This window comes from Salmo salar, chromosome 08 (genome assembly GCF_965601325.2).
Source record: "Salmo salar chromosome 08, fSalSal1, whole genome shotgun sequence".
Lineage (NCBI taxonomy): Eukaryota > Metazoa > Chordata > Actinopteri > Salmoniformes > Salmonidae > Salmo > Salmo salar.
In genome coordinates, this window is record NC_138298.1 from 6,080,001 (window position 1) to 6,097,500 (window position 17,500).

General features: G+C 45.1%; 40 non-coding genes and 19 pseudogenes across 40 annotated transcripts in view; all 59 read left to right on the plus strand.

The window, feature by feature from the left end:
- Positions 1 to 33, plus strand: part of LOC145854369 (5S ribosomal RNA) — a 119-nt gene extending 86 nt beyond the window's left edge. The window contains exon 1 of the ribosomal RNA XR_014375254.1: positions 1 to 33. This exon is cut by the window's left edge and continues 86 nt beyond it. This is a non-coding gene — a ribosomal RNA (5S ribosomal RNA).
- Positions 34 to 172: 139 nt separating this feature from the next.
- On the plus strand, positions 173 to 291 carry LOC145887168 (5S ribosomal RNA). The gene has a single exon (XR_014398757.1). It is a non-coding gene; the product is annotated as a 5S ribosomal RNA (ribosomal RNA).
- A 139-nt stretch (positions 292 to 430) lies between these two features.
- On the plus strand, positions 431 to 549 carry LOC145884401 (5S ribosomal RNA). The gene has a single exon (XR_014395979.1). It is a non-coding gene; the product is annotated as a 5S ribosomal RNA (ribosomal RNA).
- A 139-nt stretch (positions 550 to 688) lies between these two features.
- LOC145887293 (5S ribosomal RNA) lies at positions 689 to 807 on the plus strand. Its single transcript, XR_014398883.1, has one exon. It is a non-coding gene; the product is annotated as a 5S ribosomal RNA (ribosomal RNA).
- Positions 808 to 946: 139 nt separating this feature from the next.
- Positions 947 to 1,065, plus strand: LOC145857519 (5S ribosomal RNA). The gene has a single exon (XR_014378418.1). It is a non-coding gene; the product is annotated as a 5S ribosomal RNA (ribosomal RNA).
- Positions 1,066 to 1,204: 139 nt separating this feature from the next.
- LOC145857520 (5S ribosomal RNA) lies at positions 1,205 to 1,323 on the plus strand. Its single transcript, XR_014378419.1, has one exon. It is a non-coding gene; the product is annotated as a 5S ribosomal RNA (ribosomal RNA).
- Positions 1,324 to 1,732: 409 nt separating this feature from the next.
- LOC145854380 (5S ribosomal RNA) lies at positions 1,733 to 1,851 on the plus strand. The gene has a single exon (XR_014375265.1). It is a non-coding gene; the product is annotated as a 5S ribosomal RNA (ribosomal RNA).
- A 139-nt stretch (positions 1,852 to 1,990) lies between these two features.
- On the plus strand, positions 1,991 to 2,109 carry LOC145887443 (5S ribosomal RNA). The gene has a single exon (XR_014399034.1). It is a non-coding gene; the product is annotated as a 5S ribosomal RNA (ribosomal RNA).
- A 139-nt stretch (positions 2,110 to 2,248) lies between these two features.
- Positions 2,249 to 2,367, plus strand: LOC145885338 (5S ribosomal RNA). The gene has a single exon (XR_014396919.1). It is a non-coding gene; the product is annotated as a 5S ribosomal RNA (ribosomal RNA).
- A 139-nt stretch (positions 2,368 to 2,506) lies between these two features.
- Positions 2,507 to 2,625, plus strand: LOC145886840 (5S ribosomal RNA). The gene has a single exon (XR_014398426.1). It is a non-coding gene; the product is annotated as a 5S ribosomal RNA (ribosomal RNA).
- A 409-nt stretch (positions 2,626 to 3,034) lies between these two features.
- LOC145852128 (5S ribosomal RNA) lies at positions 3,035 to 3,153 on the plus strand. The gene has a single exon (XR_014373982.1). It is a non-coding gene; the product is annotated as a 5S ribosomal RNA (ribosomal RNA).
- A 139-nt stretch (positions 3,154 to 3,292) lies between these two features.
- Positions 3,293 to 3,401, plus strand: LOC145853627 (uncharacterized; annotated as a pseudogene).
- A 139-nt stretch (positions 3,402 to 3,540) lies between these two features.
- On the plus strand, positions 3,541 to 3,659 carry LOC145851606 (5S ribosomal RNA). The gene has a single exon (XR_014373458.1). It is a non-coding gene; the product is annotated as a 5S ribosomal RNA (ribosomal RNA).
- Positions 3,660 to 3,798: 139 nt separating this feature from the next.
- LOC145851842 (5S ribosomal RNA) lies at positions 3,799 to 3,917 on the plus strand. Its single transcript, XR_014373695.1, has one exon. It is a non-coding gene; the product is annotated as a 5S ribosomal RNA (ribosomal RNA).
- Positions 3,918 to 4,056: 139 nt separating this feature from the next.
- LOC145852995 (uncharacterized) lies at positions 4,057 to 4,175 on the plus strand (annotated as a pseudogene).
- Positions 4,176 to 4,314: 139 nt separating this feature from the next.
- On the plus strand, positions 4,315 to 4,433 carry LOC145882021 (5S ribosomal RNA). The gene has a single exon (XR_014393588.1). It is a non-coding gene; the product is annotated as a 5S ribosomal RNA (ribosomal RNA).
- A 139-nt stretch (positions 4,434 to 4,572) lies between these two features.
- Positions 4,573 to 4,691, plus strand: LOC145852932 (uncharacterized; annotated as a pseudogene).
- Positions 4,692 to 4,830: 139 nt separating this feature from the next.
- LOC145852985 (uncharacterized) lies at positions 4,831 to 4,949 on the plus strand (annotated as a pseudogene).
- A 139-nt stretch (positions 4,950 to 5,088) lies between these two features.
- On the plus strand, positions 5,089 to 5,197 carry LOC145853598 (uncharacterized; annotated as a pseudogene).
- Positions 5,198 to 5,336: 139 nt separating this feature from the next.
- Positions 5,337 to 5,455, plus strand: LOC145882022 (5S ribosomal RNA). Its single transcript, XR_014393589.1, has one exon. It is a non-coding gene; the product is annotated as a 5S ribosomal RNA (ribosomal RNA).
- Positions 5,456 to 5,594: 139 nt separating this feature from the next.
- Positions 5,595 to 5,713, plus strand: LOC145852036 (5S ribosomal RNA). Its single transcript, XR_014373890.1, has one exon. It is a non-coding gene; the product is annotated as a 5S ribosomal RNA (ribosomal RNA).
- A 139-nt stretch (positions 5,714 to 5,852) lies between these two features.
- On the plus strand, positions 5,853 to 5,971 carry LOC145851752 (5S ribosomal RNA). The gene has a single exon (XR_014373604.1). It is a non-coding gene; the product is annotated as a 5S ribosomal RNA (ribosomal RNA).
- Positions 5,972 to 6,350: 379 nt separating this feature from the next.
- LOC145885579 (5S ribosomal RNA) lies at positions 6,351 to 6,469 on the plus strand. Its single transcript, XR_014397162.1, has one exon. It is a non-coding gene; the product is annotated as a 5S ribosomal RNA (ribosomal RNA).
- A 379-nt stretch (positions 6,470 to 6,848) lies between these two features.
- On the plus strand, positions 6,849 to 6,967 carry LOC145885580 (5S ribosomal RNA). Its single transcript, XR_014397163.1, has one exon. It is a non-coding gene; the product is annotated as a 5S ribosomal RNA (ribosomal RNA).
- Positions 6,968 to 7,106: 139 nt separating this feature from the next.
- LOC145850928 (5S ribosomal RNA) lies at positions 7,107 to 7,225 on the plus strand. Its single transcript, XR_014372777.1, has one exon. It is a non-coding gene; the product is annotated as a 5S ribosomal RNA (ribosomal RNA).
- Positions 7,226 to 7,634: 409 nt separating this feature from the next.
- Positions 7,635 to 7,753, plus strand: LOC145885688 (5S ribosomal RNA). The gene has a single exon (XR_014397271.1). It is a non-coding gene; the product is annotated as a 5S ribosomal RNA (ribosomal RNA).
- Positions 7,754 to 7,892: 139 nt separating this feature from the next.
- LOC145852427 (5S ribosomal RNA) lies at positions 7,893 to 8,011 on the plus strand. The gene has a single exon (XR_014374283.1). It is a non-coding gene; the product is annotated as a 5S ribosomal RNA (ribosomal RNA).
- Positions 8,012 to 8,150: 139 nt separating this feature from the next.
- LOC145852986 (uncharacterized) lies at positions 8,151 to 8,269 on the plus strand (annotated as a pseudogene).
- A 139-nt stretch (positions 8,270 to 8,408) lies between these two features.
- On the plus strand, positions 8,409 to 8,517 carry LOC145853600 (uncharacterized; annotated as a pseudogene).
- Positions 8,518 to 8,656: 139 nt separating this feature from the next.
- Positions 8,657 to 8,775, plus strand: LOC145882023 (5S ribosomal RNA). Its single transcript, XR_014393590.1, has one exon. It is a non-coding gene; the product is annotated as a 5S ribosomal RNA (ribosomal RNA).
- A 139-nt stretch (positions 8,776 to 8,914) lies between these two features.
- Positions 8,915 to 9,033, plus strand: LOC145885581 (5S ribosomal RNA). Its single transcript, XR_014397164.1, has one exon. It is a non-coding gene; the product is annotated as a 5S ribosomal RNA (ribosomal RNA).
- A 139-nt stretch (positions 9,034 to 9,172) lies between these two features.
- LOC145851754 (5S ribosomal RNA) lies at positions 9,173 to 9,291 on the plus strand. Its single transcript, XR_014373606.1, has one exon. It is a non-coding gene; the product is annotated as a 5S ribosomal RNA (ribosomal RNA).
- A 379-nt stretch (positions 9,292 to 9,670) lies between these two features.
- On the plus strand, positions 9,671 to 9,789 carry LOC145885583 (5S ribosomal RNA). The gene has a single exon (XR_014397166.1). It is a non-coding gene; the product is annotated as a 5S ribosomal RNA (ribosomal RNA).
- Positions 9,790 to 9,928: 139 nt separating this feature from the next.
- Positions 9,929 to 10,047, plus strand: LOC145850929 (5S ribosomal RNA). Its single transcript, XR_014372778.1, has one exon. It is a non-coding gene; the product is annotated as a 5S ribosomal RNA (ribosomal RNA).
- A 409-nt stretch (positions 10,048 to 10,456) lies between these two features.
- Positions 10,457 to 10,575, plus strand: LOC145852781 (uncharacterized; annotated as a pseudogene).
- Positions 10,576 to 10,714: 139 nt separating this feature from the next.
- Positions 10,715 to 10,833, plus strand: LOC145851843 (5S ribosomal RNA). Its single transcript, XR_014373696.1, has one exon. It is a non-coding gene; the product is annotated as a 5S ribosomal RNA (ribosomal RNA).
- Positions 10,834 to 10,972: 139 nt separating this feature from the next.
- On the plus strand, positions 10,973 to 11,091 carry LOC145852996 (uncharacterized; annotated as a pseudogene).
- A 139-nt stretch (positions 11,092 to 11,230) lies between these two features.
- LOC145853628 (uncharacterized) lies at positions 11,231 to 11,339 on the plus strand (annotated as a pseudogene).
- Positions 11,340 to 11,478: 139 nt separating this feature from the next.
- Positions 11,479 to 11,597, plus strand: LOC145882024 (5S ribosomal RNA). The gene has a single exon (XR_014393591.1). It is a non-coding gene; the product is annotated as a 5S ribosomal RNA (ribosomal RNA).
- A 139-nt stretch (positions 11,598 to 11,736) lies between these two features.
- On the plus strand, positions 11,737 to 11,855 carry LOC145852933 (uncharacterized; annotated as a pseudogene).
- A 139-nt stretch (positions 11,856 to 11,994) lies between these two features.
- LOC145852987 (uncharacterized) lies at positions 11,995 to 12,113 on the plus strand (annotated as a pseudogene).
- A 139-nt stretch (positions 12,114 to 12,252) lies between these two features.
- Positions 12,253 to 12,361, plus strand: LOC145853601 (uncharacterized; annotated as a pseudogene).
- A 139-nt stretch (positions 12,362 to 12,500) lies between these two features.
- Positions 12,501 to 12,619, plus strand: LOC145882026 (5S ribosomal RNA). Its single transcript, XR_014393593.1, has one exon. It is a non-coding gene; the product is annotated as a 5S ribosomal RNA (ribosomal RNA).
- A 139-nt stretch (positions 12,620 to 12,758) lies between these two features.
- On the plus strand, positions 12,759 to 12,877 carry LOC145852037 (5S ribosomal RNA). Its single transcript, XR_014373891.1, has one exon. It is a non-coding gene; the product is annotated as a 5S ribosomal RNA (ribosomal RNA).
- Positions 12,878 to 13,016: 139 nt separating this feature from the next.
- Positions 13,017 to 13,135, plus strand: LOC145851755 (5S ribosomal RNA). The gene has a single exon (XR_014373607.1). It is a non-coding gene; the product is annotated as a 5S ribosomal RNA (ribosomal RNA).
- A 379-nt stretch (positions 13,136 to 13,514) lies between these two features.
- Positions 13,515 to 13,633, plus strand: LOC145885584 (5S ribosomal RNA). The gene has a single exon (XR_014397167.1). It is a non-coding gene; the product is annotated as a 5S ribosomal RNA (ribosomal RNA).
- Positions 13,634 to 13,772: 139 nt separating this feature from the next.
- Positions 13,773 to 13,891, plus strand: LOC145851467 (5S ribosomal RNA). The gene has a single exon (XR_014373318.1). It is a non-coding gene; the product is annotated as a 5S ribosomal RNA (ribosomal RNA).
- Positions 13,892 to 14,300: 409 nt separating this feature from the next.
- On the plus strand, positions 14,301 to 14,419 carry LOC145852782 (uncharacterized; annotated as a pseudogene).
- Positions 14,420 to 14,558: 139 nt separating this feature from the next.
- LOC145851844 (5S ribosomal RNA) lies at positions 14,559 to 14,677 on the plus strand. The gene has a single exon (XR_014373697.1). It is a non-coding gene; the product is annotated as a 5S ribosomal RNA (ribosomal RNA).
- Positions 14,678 to 14,816: 139 nt separating this feature from the next.
- On the plus strand, positions 14,817 to 14,935 carry LOC145852997 (uncharacterized; annotated as a pseudogene).
- A 139-nt stretch (positions 14,936 to 15,074) lies between these two features.
- Positions 15,075 to 15,183, plus strand: LOC145853629 (uncharacterized; annotated as a pseudogene).
- A 139-nt stretch (positions 15,184 to 15,322) lies between these two features.
- LOC145882027 (5S ribosomal RNA) lies at positions 15,323 to 15,441 on the plus strand. The gene has a single exon (XR_014393594.1). It is a non-coding gene; the product is annotated as a 5S ribosomal RNA (ribosomal RNA).
- Positions 15,442 to 15,580: 139 nt separating this feature from the next.
- Positions 15,581 to 15,699, plus strand: LOC145885585 (5S ribosomal RNA). Its single transcript, XR_014397168.1, has one exon. It is a non-coding gene; the product is annotated as a 5S ribosomal RNA (ribosomal RNA).
- A 139-nt stretch (positions 15,700 to 15,838) lies between these two features.
- LOC145851756 (5S ribosomal RNA) lies at positions 15,839 to 15,957 on the plus strand. The gene has a single exon (XR_014373608.1). It is a non-coding gene; the product is annotated as a 5S ribosomal RNA (ribosomal RNA).
- A 139-nt stretch (positions 15,958 to 16,096) lies between these two features.
- Positions 16,097 to 16,215, plus strand: LOC145850930 (5S ribosomal RNA). The gene has a single exon (XR_014372779.1). It is a non-coding gene; the product is annotated as a 5S ribosomal RNA (ribosomal RNA).
- A 409-nt stretch (positions 16,216 to 16,624) lies between these two features.
- Positions 16,625 to 16,743, plus strand: LOC145852784 (uncharacterized; annotated as a pseudogene).
- Positions 16,744 to 16,882: 139 nt separating this feature from the next.
- Positions 16,883 to 17,001, plus strand: LOC145851845 (5S ribosomal RNA). Its single transcript, XR_014373698.1, has one exon. It is a non-coding gene; the product is annotated as a 5S ribosomal RNA (ribosomal RNA).
- A 139-nt stretch (positions 17,002 to 17,140) lies between these two features.
- Positions 17,141 to 17,259, plus strand: LOC145852928 (uncharacterized; annotated as a pseudogene).
- A 139-nt stretch (positions 17,260 to 17,398) lies between these two features.
- The window catches only part of LOC145853630 (uncharacterized), a 109-nt pseudogene continuing 7 nt past the window's right edge, over positions 17,399 to 17,500 (plus strand).

Here is a 17,500-nt window from a genome sequence, read left to right on the forward strand (position 1 = left end):
GAGACCGCCTGGGAATACCAGGTGCTGTAAGCATTTTGTCCACGAGGGTGTGCTCTTGCACTATTTCATCAGCAACACTGCCTTGTAGTAAGCATTTAATGATGAATTGACTAAATCTCTGTTTTATCAAACTCACTTTGACTATATATGTTGTAGCAAGAGATTGTTTCTCGCTTACGGCCATACCAGCCTGGGTACGCCCGATCTCGTCTGATCTCGGAAGCTAAGCAGGGTCGGGCCTGGTTAGTACTTGGATGCGAGACCGCCTGGGAATACCAGGTGCTGTAAGCATTTTGTCCACGAGGGTGTGCTCTTGCACTATTTCATCAGCAACACTGCCTTGTATTAAGCATTTAATGATGAATTGACTAAATGTCTGTTTTATCAGACTCACTTTGACTATATATGTTGTAGCAAGAGATTGTTTCTCGCATACGGCCATACCAGCCTGGGTACGCCCGATCTCGTCTGATCTCGGAAGCTAAGCAGGGTCGGGCCTGGTTAGTACTTGGATGGGAGACCGCCTGGGAATACCAGGTGCTGTAAGCATTTTGTCCACGAGGGTGTGCTCTTGCACTATTTCATCAGCAACACTGCCTTGTATTAAGCATTTAATGATGAATTGACTAAATGTCTGTTTTATCAGACTCACTTTGACTATATATGTTGTAGCAAGAGATTGTTTCTCGCTTACGGCCATACCAGCCTGGGTACGCCCGATCTCGTCTGATCTCGGAAGCTAAGCAGGGTCGGGCCTGGTTAGTACTTGGATGGGAGACAGCCTGGGAATACCAGGTGCTGTAAGCATTTCGTCCACGAGGGTGTGCTCTTGCACTATTTCATCAGCAACACTGCCTTGTATTAAGCATTTAATGATGAATTGACTAAATGTCTGTTTTATCAGACTCACTTTGACTATATATGTTGTAGCAAGAGATTGTTTCTCGCTTACGGCCATACCAGCCTGGGTACGCCCGATCTCGTCTGATCTCGGAAGCTAAGCAGGGTCGGGCCTGGTTAGTACTTGGATGGGAGACCGCCTGGGAATACCAGGTGCTGTAAGCATTTTGTCCACGAGGGTGTGCTCTTGCACTATTTCATCAGCAACACTGCCTTGTATTAAGCATTTAATGATGAATTGACTAAATGTCATTTTTATCAGACTCACTTTGACTATATATGTTGTAGCAAGAGATTGTTTCTCGCTTACGGCCATACCAGCCTGGGTACGCCCGATCTCGTCTGATCTCGGAAGCTAAGCAGGGTCGGGCCTGGTTAGTACTTGGATGGGAGACCGCCTGGGAATACCAGGTGCTGTAAGCATTTTGTCCACGAGGGTGTGCTCTTGCACTATTTCATCAGCAACACTGCCTTGTAGTGAGCATTTAATGATGAATTGACTAAATGCAGCTTCCTGCCTTTTTAATAGGATCAAATTTCCTTGTGTTTTCAATTAGCATCTGCCTTGTATTTATAAGACAAACAAGAATATTGTTGCTGAATGCAGCTTGTGTGTGCTTTGTGCTCCTTTGCCCTGTTCAAATGATGAAAGGAAATAAAGTTTGTATTTTATCCAACTACCTGTGCTAAAAAGTGATGGGAACAGTGTTTGTAATTTCTTCTACTTTTTCAGTGACACAAAGTTCAAGCTGCTTATCTAATTGGTGAAAATGCAATGTCTGTTTATCACACTCACTTTGACTATATATGTTGTAGCAAGAGACTGTTTCTCGCTTACGGCCATACCATCCTGGGTACGCCCGATCTCGTCTGATCTCGGAAGCTAAGCAGGGTCGGGCCTGGTTAGTACTTGGATGGGAGACCGCCTGGGAATACCAGGTGCTGTAAGCATTTTGTCCACGAGGGTGTGCTCTTGCACTATTTCATCAGCAACACTGCCTTGTAGTAAGCATTTAATGATGAATTGACTAAATCTCTGTTTTATCAAACTCACTTTGACTATATATGTTGTAGCAAGAGATTGTTTCTCGCTTACGGCCATATCAGCCTGGGTACGCCCGATCTCGTCTGATCTCGGAAGCTAAGCAGGGTCGGGCCTGGTTAGTACTTGGATGGGAGACCGCCTGGGAATACCAGGTGCAGTAAGCATTTTGTCCACGAGGGTGTGCTCTTGCACTATTTCATCAGCAACACTGCCTTGTAGTAAGCATTTAATGATGAATTGACTAAATGTCTGTTATATCAGACTCACTTCGACTATATATGTTGTAGCAAGAGATTGTTCCTCGCTTATGGCCATATCAGCCTGGGTACGCCCGATCTCGTCTGATCTCGGAAGCTAAGCAGGGTCGGGCCTGGTTAGTACTTGGATGGGAGACCGCCTGGGAATACCAGGTGCTGTAAGCATTTTGTCCACGAGGGTGTGCTCTTGCACTATTTCATCAGCAACACTGCCTTGTAGTAAGCATTTAATGATGAATTGACTAAATGTCTGTTTTATCAGACTCACTTTGACTATATATGTTGTAGCAAGAGATTATTTCTCGCTTACGGCCATATCAGCCTGGGTACGCCCGATCTCGTCTGATCTTGGAAGCTAAGCAGGGTCGGGCCTGGTTAGTACTTGGATGGGAGACCGCCTGGGAATACCAGGTGCTGTAAGCATTTTGTCCACGAGGGTGTGCTCTTGCACTATTTCATCAGCAACACTGCCTTGTAGTAAGCATTTAATGATGAATTGACTAAATGCAGCTTCCTGCCTTTTTAATAGGATCAAATTTCCTTGTGTTTTCAATTAGCATCTGCCTTTTATTTATAAGACAAACAAGAATATTGTTGCTGAATGCAGCTTGTGTGTGCTTTGTGCTCCTTTGCCCTGTTCAAATGATGAAAGGAAATAAAGTTTGTATTTTATCCAACTACCTGTGCTAAAAAGTGATGGGAAGAGTGTTTGTAATTTCTTCTACTTTTTCAGTGACACAAAGTTCAAGCTGCTTATCTAATTGGTGAAAATGCAATGTCTGTTTATCACACTCACTTTGACTATATATGTTGTAGCAAGAGATTTTTTCTCGCTTACGGCCATACCAGCCTGGCTACGCCCGATCTCGTCTGATCTTGGAAGCTAAGCAGGATCGGGCCTTTTTAGTACTTGGATGGGAGACCGCCTGGGAATACCAGGTGCTGTAAGCATTTTGTCCACGAGGGTGTGCTCTTGCACTATTTCATCAGCAACACTGCCTTGTAGTAAGCATTTAATGATGAATTGACTAAATGTCTGTTTTATCAGACTCACTTTGACTATATATGTTGTAGCAAGAGATTGTTTCTCGCTTACGGCCATATCAGCCAGGGTTCGTCTGATCTCGGAAGCTAAGCAGGGTCGGGCCTGGTTAGTACTTGGATGGGAGACCGCCTGGGAATACCAGGTGCTGTAAGCATTTTGTCCACGAGGGTGTGCTCTTGCACTATTTCATCAGCAACACTGCCTTGTAGTAAGCATTTAATGATGAATTGACTAAATGTCTGTTTTATCACACTCACTTTGACTATATATGTTGTAGCAAGAGATTGTTTCTCGCTTACGGACATACCAGCCTGGCTACGCCCGATCTCGTCTGATCTCCGAAGCTAAGCAGGGTCGGGCCTGGTTAGTACTTGGATGGGAGACCGCCTGGGAATACCAGGTGCTGTAAGCATTTTGTCCACGAGGGTGTGCTCTTGCACTATTTCATCAGCAACACTGCCTTGTAGTAAGCATTTAATGATGAATTGACTAAATGTCAGTTTTATCAGACTCACTTTGACTATATATGTTGTAGCAAGAGATTGTTTCTCGCTTACGGCCATATCAGCCTGGGTACGCCCGATCTCGTCTGATCTCGGAAGCTAAGCAGGGTCGGGCGTGGTTAGTACTTGGCTGGGAGACCGCCTGGGAATACCAGGTGCTGTAAGCATTTTGTCCACGAGGGTGTGCTCTTGCACTATTTCATCAGCAACACTGCCTTCTAGTAAGCATTTAATGATGAATTGACTGAATGTCTGTTTTATCAGACTCACTTTGACTATATATGTTGTAGCAAGAGATTGTTTCTCGCTTACGGCCATATCAGCCTGGGTACGCCCGATCTCGTCTGATCTCAGAAGCTAAGCAGGGTCGGGCCTGGTTAGTACTTGGATGGGAGACCGCCTGGGAATACCAGGTGCAGTAAGAATTTTGTCCACGAGGGTGTGCTCTTGCACTATTTCATCAGCAACACTGCCTTGTAGTAAGCATTTAATGATGAATTGACTAAATGTCTGTTTTATCAGACTCACTTTGACTATATATGTTGTAGCAAGAGATTGTTTCTCGCTTACGGCCATACCAGCCTGGCTACGCCCGATCTCGTCTGATCTCGGAAGCTAAGCAGGGTCGGGCCTGGTTAGTACTTGGATGGGAGACCGTTTGGGAATACCAGGTGCTGTAAGCATTTTGTCCACGAGGGTGTGCTCTTGCACTATTTCATCAGCAACACTGCCTTGTAGTAAGCATTTAATGATGAATTGACTAAATCTCTGTTTTATCAGACTCACTTTGACTATATATGTTGTAGCAAGAGATTGTTTCTCGCTTACGGCCATATCAGCCTGGGTACGCCCGATCTCGTCTGATCTCAGAAGCTAAGCAGGGTCGGGCCTGGTTAGTACTTGGATGGGAGACCGCCTGGGTATACCAGGTGCTGTATGCATTTTGTCCACGAGGGTGTGCTCTTGCACTATTTCATCAGCAACACTGCCTTCTAGTAAGCATTTAATGATGAATTGACTGAATGTCTGTTTTATCAGACTCACTTTGACTATATATGTTGTAGCAAGAGATTGTTTCTCCCTTACGGCCATATCAGCCTGGGTACGCCCGATCTCGTCTGATCTCAGAAGCTAAGCAGGGTCGGGCCTGGTTAGTACTTGGATGGGAGACCGCCTGGGAATACCAGGTGCAGTAAGAATTTTGTCCACGAGGGTGTGCTCTTGCACTATTTCATCAGCAACACTGCCTTGTAGTAAGCATTTAATGATGAATTGACTAAATGTCTGTTTTATCAGACTCACTTTGACTATATATGTTGTAGCAAGAGATTGTTTCTCGCTTACGGCCATATCAGCCAGGGATCGTCTGATCTCGGAAGCTAAGCAGGGTCGGGCCTGGTTAGTACTTGGATGGGAGACCGCCTGGGAATACCAGGTGCTGTAAGCATTTTGTCCACGAGGGTGTGCTCTTGCACTATTTCATCAGCAACACTTCCTTGTAGTAAGCATTTAATGATGAATTGACTAAATGTCTGTTTTATCAGACTCACTTTGACTATATATGTTGTAGCAAGAGATTGTTTCTCGCTTACGGCCATACCAGCCTGGCTACGCCCGATCTCGTCTGATCTCGGAAGCTAAGCAGGGTCGGGCCTGGTTAGTACTTGGATGGGAGACCGTTTGGGAATACCAGGTGCTGTAAGCATTTTGTCCACGAGGGTGTGCTCTTGCACTATTTCATCAGCAACACTGCCTTGTAGTAAGCATTTAATGATGAATTGACTAAATCTCTGTTTTATCAGACTCACTTTGACTATATATGTTGTAGCAAGAGATTGTTTCTCGCTTACGGCCATATCAGCCTGGGTACGCCCGATCTCGTCTGATCTCGGAAGCTAAGCAGGGTCGGGCCTGGTTAGTACTTGGCTGGGAGACCGCCTGGGAATACCAGTTGCTGTAAGCATTTTGTCCACGAGGGTGTGCTCTTGCACTATTTCATCAGCAACACTGCCTTGTAGTAAGCGTTTAATGATGAATTGACTAAATGTCTGTTTTATCAGACTCACTTTGACTATATATGTTGTAGCAAGAGATTGTTTCTCGCTTACATCCATATCAGCCTGGGTATGCCCGATCTCGTCTGATCTCGGAAGCTAAGCAGGGTCGGGCCTGGTTAGTACTTGGATGGGAGACCGCCTGGGAATACCAGGTGCTGTAAGCATTTTGTCCACGAGGGTGTGCTCTTGCACTATTTCATCAGCAACACTGCCTTGTAGTAAGCATTTAATGATGAATTGACTAAATGTCTGTTTTATCAGACTCACTTTGACTATATATGTTGTAGCAAGAGATTGTTTCTCGCTTACGGCCATATCAGCCTGGGTACGCCCGATCTCGTCTGATCTCGGCCTGGTTAGTACTTGGATGGGAGACCGCCTGGGAATACCAGGTGCTGTAAGCATTTTGTCCACGAGGGTGTGCTCTTGCACTATTTCATCAGCAACACTGCCTTGTAGTAAGCATTTAATGATGAATTGACTAAATGTCTGTTTTATCAGACTCACTTTGACTATATATGTTGTAGCAAGAGATTGTTTCTCGCTTACGGCCATATCAGCCTGGGTACGCCCGATCTCGTCTGATCTCGGAAGCTAAGCAGGGTCGGGCCTGGTTAGTACTTGGCTGGGAGACCGCCTGGGAATACCAGGTGCTGTAAGCATTTTGTCCACGAGGGTGTGCTCTTGCACTATTTCATCAGCAACACTGCCTTGTAGTAAGCATTTAATGATGAATTGACTAAATGTCTGTTTTATCAGACTCACTTTGACTATATATGTTGTAGCAAGAGATTGTTTCTCGCTTACGGCCATATCAGCCTGGGTACGCCCGATCTCGTCTGATCTCGGCCTGGTTAGTACTTGGATGGGAGACCGCCTGGGAATACCAGGTGCTGTAAGCATTTTGTCCACGAGGGTGTGCTCTTGCACTATTTCATCAGCAACACTGCCTTGTAGTAAGCATTTAATGATGAATTGACTAAATGTCTGTTTTATCAGACTCACTTTGACTATATATGTTGTAGCAAGAGATTGTTTCTCGCTTACGGCCATATCAGCCTGGGTACGCCCGATCTCGTCTGATCTCGGAAGCTAAGCAGGGTCGGGCCTGGTTAGTACTTGGCTGGGAGACCGCCTGGGAATACCAGGTGCTGTAAGCATTTTGTCCACGAGGGTGTGCTCTTGCACTATTTCATCAGCAACACTGCCTTGTAGTAAGCGTTTAATGATGAATTGACTAAATGTCTGTTTTATCAGACTCACTTTGACTATATATGTTGTAGCAAGAGATTGTTTCTCGCTTACGGCCATATCAGCCTGGGTATGCCCGATCTCGTCTGATCTCGGAAGCTAAGCAGGGTCGGGCCTGGTTAGTACTTGGATGGGAGACCGCCTCGGAATACCAGGTGCTGTAAGCATTTTGTCCACGAAGGTGTGCTCTTGCACTATTTCATCAGCAACACTGCCTTGTAGTAAGCATTTAATGATGAATTGACTAAATGCAGCTTCCTGCCTTTTTAATAGGATCAAATTTCCTTGTGTTTTCAATTAGCATCTGCCTTGTATTTATAAGACAAACAAGAATATTGTTGCTGAATGCAGCTTGTGTGTGCTTTATGCTCCTTTGCCCTGTTCAAATGATGAAAGGAAATAAAGTTTGTATTTTATCCAACTACCTGTGCTAAAAAGTGATGGGAACAGTGTTTATAATTTGTTCTACTTTTTCAGTGACACAAAGTTCAAGCTGCTTATCTAATTGGTGAAAATGCAATGTCTGTTTATCAGACTCATTTTGACTATATATGTTGTAGCAAGAGATTGTTTCTCGCTTACGGCCATATCAGCCTGGGTACGCCCGATCTCGTCTGATCTCGGAAGCTAAGCAGGGTCGGGCCTGGTTAGTACTTGGATGGGAGACCGTTTGGGAATACCAGGTGCTGTAAGCATTTTGTCCACGAGGGTGTGCTCTTGCACTATTTCATCAGCAACACTGCCTTGTAGTAAGCATTTAATGATGAATTGACTAAATCTCTGTTTTATCAGACTCACTTTGACTATATATGTTGTAGCAAGAGATTGTTTCTCGCTTACGGCCATATCAGCCTGGGTACGCCCGATCTCGTCTGATCTCAGAAGCTAAGCAGGGTCGGGCCTGGTTAGTACTTGGATGGGAGACCGCCTGGGTATACCAGGTGCTGTAAGCATTTTGTCCACGAGGGTGTGCTCTTGCACTATTTCATCAGCAACACTGCCTTCTAGTAAGCATTTAATGATGAATTGACTGAATGTCTGTTTTATCAGACTCACTTTGACTATATATGTTGTAGCAAGAGATTGTTTCTCCCTTACGGCCATATCAGCCTGGGTACGCCCGATCTCGTCTGATCTCAGAAGCTAAGCAGGGTCGGGCCTGGTTAGTACTTGGATGGGAGACCGCCTGGGAATACCAGGTGCAGTAAGAATTTTGTCCACGAGGGTGTGCTCTTGCACTATTTCATCAGCAACACTGCCTTGTAGTAAGCATTTAATGATGAATTGACTAAATGTCTGTTTTATCAGACTCACTTTGACTATATATGTTGTAGCAAGAGATTGTTTCTCGCTTACGGCCATATCAGCCAGGGATCGTCTGATCTCGGAAGCTAAGCAGGGTCGGGCCTGGTTAGTACTTGGATGGGAGACCGCCTGGGAATACCAGGTGCTGTAAGCATTTTGTCCACGAGGGTGTGCTCTTGCACTATTTCATCAGCAACACTTCCTTGTAGTAAGCATTTAATGATGAATTGACTAAATGTCTGTTTTATCAGACTCACTTTGACTATATATGTTGTAGCAAGAGATTGTTTCTCGCTTACGGCCATACCAGCCTGGCTACGCCCGATCTCGTCTGATCTCGGAAGCTAAGCAGGGTCGGGCCTGGTTAGTACTTGGATGGGAGACCGTTTGGGAATACCAGGTGCTGTAAGCATTTTGTCCACGAGGGTGTGCTCTTGCACTATTTCATCAGCAACACTGCCTTGTAGTAAGCATTTAATGATGAATTGACTAAATCTCTGTTTTATCAGACTCACTTTGACTATATATGTTGTAGCAAGAGATTGTTTCTCGCTTACGGCCATATCAGCCTGGGTACGCCCGATCTCGTCTGATCTCGGAAGCTAAGCAGGGTCGGGCCTGGTTAGTACTTGGCTGGGAGACCGCCTGGGAATACCAGGTGCTGTAAGCATTTTGTCCACGAGGGTGTGCTCTTGCACTATTTCATCAGCAACACTGCCTTGTAGTAAGCGTTTAATGATGAATTGACTAAATGTCTGTTTTATCAGACTCACTTTGACTATATATGTTGTAGCAAGAGATTGTTTCTCGCTTACATCCATATCAGCCTGGGTATGCCCGATCTCGTCTGATCTCGGAAGCTAAGCAGGGTCGGGCCTGGTTAGTACTTGGATGGGAGACCGCCTGGGAATACCAGGTGCTGTAAGCATTTTGTCCACGAGGGTGTGCTCTTGCACTATTTCATCAGCAACACTGCCTTGTAGTAAGCATTTAATGATGAATTGACTAAATGTCTGTTTTATCAGACTCACTTTGACTATATATGTTGTAGCAAGAGATTGTTTCTCGCTTACGGCCATATCAGCCTGGGTACGCCCGATCTCGTCTGATCTCGGCCTGGTTAGTACTTGGATGGGAGACCGCCTGGGAATACCAGGTGCTGTAAGCATTTTGTCCACGAGGGTGTGCTCTTGCACTATTTCATCAGCAACACTGCCTTGTAGTAAGCATTTAATGATGAATTGACTAAATGTCTGTTTTATCAGACTCACTTTGACTATATATGTTGTAGCAAGAGATTGTTTCTCGCTTACGGCCATATCAGCCTGGGTACGCCCGATCTCGTCTGATCTCGGAAGCTAAGCAGGGTCGGGCCTGGTTAGTACTTGGCTGGGAGACCGCCTGGGAATACCAGGTGCTGTAAGCATTTTGTCCACGAGGGTGTGCTCTTGCACTATTTCATCAGCAACACTGCCTTGTAGTAAGCGTTTAATGATGAATTGACTAAATGTCTGTTTTATCAGACTCACTTTGACTATATATGTTGTAGCAAGAGATTGTTTCTCGCTTACGGCCATATCAGCCTGGGTATGCCCGATCTCGTCTGATCTCGGAAGCTAAGCAGGGTCGGGCCTGGTTAGTACTTGGATGGGAGACCGCCTCGGAATACCAGGTGCTGTAAGCATTTTGTCCACGAAGGTGTGCTCTTGCACTATTTCATCAGCAACACTGCCTTGTAGTAAGCATTTAATGATGAATTGACTAAATGCAGCTTCCTGCCTTTTTAATAGGATCAAATTTCCTTGTGTTTTCAATTAGCATCTGCCTTGTATTTATAAGACAAACAAGAATATTGTTGCTGAATGCAGCTTGTGTGTGCTTTATGCTCCTTTGCCCTGTTCAAATGATGAAAGGAAATAAAGTTTGTATTTTATCCAACTACCTGTGCTAAAAAGTGATGGGAACAGTGTTTATAATTTGTTCTACTTTTTCAGTGACACAAAGTTCAAGCTGCTTATCTAATTGGTGAAAATGCAATGTCTGTTTATCAGACTCATTTTGACTATATATGTTGTAGCAAGAGATTGTTTCTCGCTTACGGCCATATCAGCCTGGGTACGCCCGATCTCGTCTGATCTCGGAAGCTAAGCAGGGTCGGGCCTGGTTAGTACTTGGATGGGAGACCGCCTGGGTATACAAGGTGCTGTAAGCATTTTGTCCACGAGGGTGTGCTCTTGCACTATTTCATCAGCAACACTGCCTTGTAGTAAGCATTTAATGATGAATTGACTAAATGTCTGTTTTATCAGACTCACTTTGACTATATATGTTGTAGCAAGAGATTGTTTCTCGCTTACGGCCATATCAGCCTGGGTACGCCCGATCTCGTCTGATCTCGGAAGCTAAGCAGGGTCGGGCGTGGTTAGTACTTGGCTGGGAGACCGCCTGGGAATACCAGGTGCTGTAAGCATTTTGTCCACGAGGGTGTGCTCTTGCACTATTTCATCAGCAACACTGCCTTGTAGTAAGCGTTTAATGATGAATTGACTAAATGTCTGTTTTATCAGACTCACTTTGACTATATATGTTGTAGCAAGAGATTGTTTCTCGCTTACGGCCATATCAGCCTGGGTACGCCCGATCTCGTCTGATCTCAGAAGCTAAGCAGGGTCGGGCCTGGTTAGTACTTGGATGGGAGACCGCCTGGGAATACCAGGTGCAGTAAGAATTTTGTCCACGAGGGTGTGCTCTTGCACTATTTCATCAGCAACACTGCCTTGTAGTAAGCATTTAATGATGAATTGACTAAATGTCTGTTTTATCAGACTCACTTTGACTATATATGTTGTAGCAAGAGATTGTTTCTCGCTTACGGCCATATCAGCCAGGGTTCGTCTGATCTCGGAAGCTAAGCAGGGTCGGGCCTGGTTAGTACTTGGATGGGAGACCGCCTGGGAATACCAGGTGCTGTAAGCATTTTGTCCACGAGGGTGTGCTCTTGCACTATTTCATCAGCAACACTTCCTTGTAGTAAGCATTTAATGATGAATTGACTAAATGTCTGTTTTATCAGACTCACTTTGACTATATATGTTGTAGCAAGAGATTGTTTCTCGCTTACGGCCATACCAGCCTGGCTACGCCCGATCTCGTCTGATCTCGGAAGCTAAGCAGGGTCGGGCCTGGTTAGTACTTGGATGGGAGACCGTTTGGGAATACCAGGTGCTGTAAGCATTTTGTCCACGAGGGTGTGCTCTTGCACTATTTCATCAGCAACACTGCCTTGTAGTAAGCATTTAATGATGAATTGACTAAATCTCTGTTTTATCAGACTCACTTTGACTATATATGTTGTAGCAAGAGATTGTTTCTCGCTTACGGCCATATCAGCCTGGGTACGCCCGATCTCGTCTGATCTCAGAAGCTAAGCAGGGTCGGGCCTGGTTAGTACTTGGATGGGAGACCGCCTGGGTATACCAGGTGCTGTATGCATTTTGTCCACGAGGGTGTGCTCTTGCACTATTTCATCAGCAACACTGCCTTCTAGTAAGCATTTAATGATGAATTGACTGAATGTCTGTTTTATCAGACTCACTTTGACTATATATGTTGTAGCAAGAGATTGTTTCTCCCTTACGGCCATATCAGCCTGGGTACGCCCGATCTCGTCTGATCTCAGAAGCTAAGCAGGGTCGGGCCTGGTTAGTACTTGGATGGGAGACCGCCTGGGAATACCAGGTGCAGTAAGAATTTTGTCCACGAGGGTGTGCTCTTGCACTATTTCATCAGCAACACTGCCTTGTAGTAAGCATTTAATGATGAATTGACTAAATGTCTGTTTTATCAGACTCACTTTGACTATATATGTTGTAGCAAGAGATTGTTTCTCGCTTACGGCCATATCAGCCAGGGATCGTCTGATCTCGGAAGCTAAGCAGGGTCGGGCCTGGTTAGTACTTGGATGGGAGACCGCCTGGGAATACCAGGTGCTGTAAGCATTTTGTCCACGAGGGTGTGCTCTTGCACTATTTCATCAGCAACACTTCCTTGTAGTAAGCATTTAATGATGAATTGACTAAATGTCTGTTTTATCAGACTCACTTTGACTATATATGTTGTAGCAAGAGATTGTTTCTCGCTTACGGCCATACCAGCCTGGCTACGCCCGATCTCGTCTGATCTCGGAAGCTAAGCAGGGTCGGGCCTGGTTAGTACTTGGATGGGAGACCGTTTGGGAATACCAGGTGCTGTAAGCATTTTGTCCACGAGGGTGTGCTCTTGCACTATTTCATCAGCAACACTGCCTTGTAGTAAGCATTTAATGATGAATTGACTAAATCTCTGTTTTATCAGACTCACTTTGACTATATATGTTGTAGCAAGAGATTGTTTCTCGCTTACGGCCATATCAGCCTGGGTACGCCCGATCTCGTCTGATCTCGGAAGCTAAGCAGGGTCGGGCCTGGTTAGTACTTGGCTGGGAGACCGCCTGGGAATACCAGTTGCTGTAAGCATTTTGTCCACGAGGGTGTGCTCTTGCACTATTTCATCAGCAACACTGCCTTGTAGTAAGCGTTTAATGATGAATTGACTAAATGTCTGTTTTATCAGACTCACTTTGACTATATATGTTGTAGCAAGAGATTGTTTCTCGCTTACATCCATATCAGCCTGGGTATGCCCGATCTCGTCTGATCTCGGAAGCTAAGCAGGGTCGGGCCTGGTTAGTACTTGGATGGGAGACCGCCTGGGAATACCAGGTGCTGTAAGCATTTTGTCCACGAGGGTGTGCTCTTGCACTATTTCATCAGCAACACTGCCTTGTAGTAAGCATTTAATGATGAATTGACTAAATGTCTGTTTTATCAGACTCACTTTGACTATATATGTTGTAGCAAGAGATTGTTTCTCGCTTACGGCCATATCAGCCTGGGTACGCCCGATCTCGTCTGATCTCGGCCTGGTTAGTACTTGGATGGGAGACCGCCTGGGAATACCAGGTGCTGTAAGCATTTTGTCCACGAGGGTGTGCTCTTGCACTATTTCATCAGCAACACTGCCTTGTAGTAAGCATTTAATGATGAATTGACTAAATGTCTGTTTTATCAGACTCACTTTGACTATATATGTTGTAGCAAGAGATTGTTTCTCGCTTACGGCCATATCAGCCTGGGTACGCCCGATCTCGTCTGATCTCGGAAGCTAAGCAGGGTCGGGCCTGGTTAGTACTTGGCTGGGAGACCGCCTGGGAATACCAGGTGCTGTAAGCATTTTGTCCACGAGGGTGTGCTCTTGCACTATTTCATCAGCAACACTGCCTTGTAGTAAGCGTTTAATGATGAATTGACTAAATGTCTGTTTTATCAGACTCACTTTGACTATATATGTTGTAGCAAGAGATTGTTTCTCGCTTACGGCCATATCAGCCTGTGTATGCCCGATCTCGTCTGATCTCGGAAGCTAAGCAGGGTCGGGCCTGGTTAGTACTTGGATGGGAGACCGCCTCGGAATACCAGGTGCTGTAAGCATTTTGTCCACGAAGGTGTGCTCTTGCACTATTTCATCAGCAACACTGCCTTGTAGTAAGCATTTAATGATGAATTGACTAAATGCAGCTTCCTGCCTTTTTAATAGGATCAAATTTCCTTGTGTTTTCAATTAGCATCTGCCTTGTATTTATAAGACAAACAAGAATATTGTTGCTGAATGCAGCTTGTGTGTGCTTTATGCTCCTTTGCCCTGTTCAAATGATGAAAGGAAATAAAGTTTGTATTTTATCCAACTACCTGTGCTAAAAAGTGATGGGAACAGTGTTTATAATTTGTTCTACTTTTTCAGTGACACAAAGTTCAAGCTGCTTATCTAATTGGTGAAAATGCAATGTCTGTTTATCAGACTCATTTTGACTATATATGTTGTAGCAAGAGATTGTTTCTCGCTTACGGCCATATCAGCCTGGGTACGCCCGATCTCGTCTGATCTCGGAAGCTAAGCAGGGTCGGGCCTGGTTAGTACTTGGATGGGAGACCGCCTGGGTATACAAGGTGCTGTAAGCATTTTGTCCACGAGGGTGTGCTCTTGCACTATTTCATCAGCAACACTGCCTTGTAGTAAGCATTTAATGATGAATTGACTAAATGTCTGTTTTATCAGACTCACTTTGACTATATATGTTGTAGCAAGAGATTGTTTCTCGCTTACGGCCATATCAGCCTGGGTACGCCCGATCTCGTCTGATCTCGGAAGCTAAGCAGGGTCGGGCGTGGTTAGTACTTGGCTGGGAGACCGCCTGGGAATACCAGGTGCTGTAAGCATTTTGTCCACGAGGGTGTGCTCTTGCACTATTTCATCAGCAACACTGCCTTGTAGTAAGCGTTTAATGATGAATTGACTAAATGTCTGTTTTATCAGACTCACTTTGACTATATATGTTGTAGCAAGAGATTGTTTCTCGCTTACGGCCATATCAGCCTGGGTACGCCCGATCTCGTCTGATCTCAGAAGCTAAGCAGGGTCGGGCCTGGTTAGTACTTGGATGGGAGACCGCCTGGGAATACCAGGTGCAGTAAGAATTTTGTCCACGAGGGTGTGCTCTTGCACTATTTCATCAGCAACACTGCCTTGTAGTAAGCATTTAATGATGAATTGACTAAATGTCTGTTTTATCAGACTCACTTTGACTATATATGTTGTAGCAAGAGATTGTTTCTCGCTTACGGCCATATCAGCCAGGGTTCGTCTGATCTCGGAAGCTAAGCAGGGTCGGGCCTGGTTAGTACTTGGATGGGAGACCGCCTGGGAATACCAGGTGCTGTAAGCATTTTGTCCACGAGGGTGTGCTCTTGCACTATTTCATCAGCAACACTTCCTTGTAGTAAGCATTTAATGATGAATTGACTAAATGTCTGTTTTATCAGACTCACTTTGACTATATATGTTGTAGCAAGAGATTGTTTCTCGCTTACGGCCATACCAGCCTGGCTACGCCCGATCTCGTCTGATCTCGGAAGCTAAGCAGGGTCGGGCCTGGTTAGTACTTGGATGGGAGACCGTTTGGGAATACCAGGTGCTGTAAGCATTTTGTCCACGAGGGTGTGCTCTTGCACTATTTCATCAGCAACACTGCCTTGTAGTAAGCATTTAATGATGAATTGACTAAATCTCTGTTTTATCAGACTCACTTTGACTATATATGTTGTAGCAAGAGATTGTTTCTCGCTTACGGCCATATCAGCCTGGGTACGCCCGATCTCGTCTGATCTCGGAAGCTAAGCAGGGTCGGGCCTGGTTAGTACTTGGCTGGGAGACCGCCTGGGAATACCAGGTGCTGTAAGCATTTTGTCCACGAGGGTGTGCTCTTGCACTATTTCATCAGCAACACTGCCTTGTAGTAAGCGTTTAATGATGAATTGACTAAATGTCTGTTTTATCAGACTCACTTTGACTATATATGTTGTAGCAAGAGATTGTTTCTCGCTTACATCCATATCAGCCTGGGTATGCCCGATCTCGTCTGATCTCGGAAGCTAAGCAGGGTCGGGCCTGGTTAGTACTTGGATGGGAGACCGCCTGGGAATACCAGGTGCTGTAAGCATTTTGTCCACGAGGGTGTGCTCTTGCACTATTTCATCAGCAACACTGCCTTGTATTAAGCATTTAATGATGAATTTACTAAATGTCTGTTTTATCAGACTCACTTTGACTGTATATGTTGTAGCAAGAGATCGTTTCTCGCTTACGGCCATATCAGCCTGGGTATGCCCGATCTCGTCTGATCTCGGAAGCTAAGCAGGGTCGGGCCTGGTTAGTACTTGGATGGGAGACCGCCTCGGAATACCAGGTGCTGTAAGCATTTTGTCCACGAAGGTGTGCTCTTGCACTATTTCATCAGCAACACTGCCTTGTAGTAAGCATTTAATGATGAATTGACTAAATGCAGCTTCCTGCCTTTTTAATAGGATCAAATTTCCTTGTGTTTTCAATTAGCATCTGCCTTGTATTTATAAGACAAACAAGAATATTGTTGCTGAATGCAGCTTGTGTGTGCTTTATGCTCCTTTGCCCTGTTCAAATGATGAAAGGAAATAAAGTTTGTATTTTATCCAACTACCTGTGCTAAAAAGTGATGGGAACAGTGTTTATAATTTGTTCTACTTTTTCAGTGACACAAAGTTCAAGCTGCTTATCTAATTGGTGAAAATGCAATGTCTGTTTATCAGACTCATTTTGACTATATATGTTGTAGCAAGAGATTGTTTCTCGCTTACGGCCATATCAGCCTGGGTACGCCCGATCTCGTCTGATCTCGGAAGCTAAGCAGGGTCGGGCCTGGTTAGTACTTGGATGGGAGACCGCCTGGGTATACAAGGTGCTGTAAGCATTTTGTCCACGAGGGTGTGCTCTTGCACTATTTCATCAGCAACACTGCCTTGTAGTAAGCATTTAATGATGAATTGACTAAATGTCTGTTTTATCAGACTCACCTTGACTATATATGTTGTAGCAAGAGATTGTTTCTCGCTTACGGCCATATCAGCCTGGGTACGCCCGATCTCGTCTGATCTCGGAAGCTAAGCAGGGTCGGGCGTGGTTAGTACTTGGCTGGGAGACCGCCTGGGAATACCAGGTGCTGTAAGCATTTTGTCCACGAGGGTGTGCTCTTGCACTATTTCATCAGCAACACTGCCTTGTAGTAAGCGTTTAATGATGAATTGACTAAATGTCTGTTTTATCAGACTCACTTTGACTATATATGTTGTAGCAAGAGATTGTTTCTCGCTTACGGCCATATCAGCCTGGGTACGCCCGATCTCGTCCGATCTCAGAAGCTAAGCAGGGTCGGGCCTGGTTAGTACTTGGATGGGAGACCGCCTGGGAATACCAGGTGCAGTAAGAATTTTGTCCACGAGGGTGTGCTCTTGCACTATTTCATCAGCAACACTGCCTTGTAGTAAGCATTTAATGATGAATTGACTAAATGTCTGTTTTATCAGACTCACTTTGACTATATATGTTGTAGCAAGAGATTGTTTCTCGCTTACGGCCATATCAGCCAGGGTTCGTCTGATCTCGGAAGCTAAGCAGGGTCGGGCCTGGTTAGTACTTGGATGGGAGACCGCCTGGGAATACCAGGTGCT